At 34.0% G+C, this 523-nt stretch overlaps 1 long non-coding RNA gene across 1 annotated transcript; it reads left to right on the forward strand.

Moving 5' to 3' along the window:
• LOC110098739 lies at window positions 1-522 on the forward strand. The gene is made up of 3 exons (XR_002303379.2): window positions 1-26; window positions 319-378; window positions 464-522. It is a non-coding gene; the product is annotated as an uncharacterized LOC110098739 (long non-coding RNA).
• The last annotated feature ends 1 nt before the right edge of the window (window position 523 follows it).

Raw genomic sequence — 523 nt, forward strand, 5'->3', positions numbered from 1 at the left:
GGATTCAGCCCAAGCTCACAGATGAGGTAAGCATAAATACTGAGACTTTATATACAACAGTGATAACGGCCTTGCAAGAAAAGAAACATTCATTTTGCTTCAAATTTATATGTTATATCTCTTGAAGCATAAACAAAATATCAAAACAACTATAAAGCTCTGCTATCACTTGGACTGACAAACAAGTACAATTATAGGCATCGGCGGTTGTCTAACTGCTATTTGTTTTAGAAATGTGTTAGTTAAAAAATGTAGTAATTTTGGATACAACATGCAAATTTCCCTGTCTTTTTAACCTTCTTTGTTGATAATGCTCAGGCAGCTGATCATATTGCAACTCTATACGCAGAACTTAGGGATGCTAGTGCAAGTGCAAAGGTTAGTTTTACCAGATGCATTTTATTAACAGTCAACCAGTCTTCAGATTTTTTTTAAATTTTCTTTTTTATGTTTTTTGTTTTAGTCTGGAGGAGGTACACTTCCAATCACAGCAAGAACTTTAGAGACTATCATACGTCTCTCT

Source organism: Dendrobium catenatum, unplaced genomic scaffold (assembly GCF_001605985.2).
Source record: "Dendrobium catenatum unplaced genomic scaffold, ASM160598v2 original_scaffold_21779, whole genome shotgun sequence".
NCBI lineage: Eukaryota > Viridiplantae > Streptophyta > Magnoliopsida > Asparagales > Orchidaceae > Dendrobium > Dendrobium catenatum.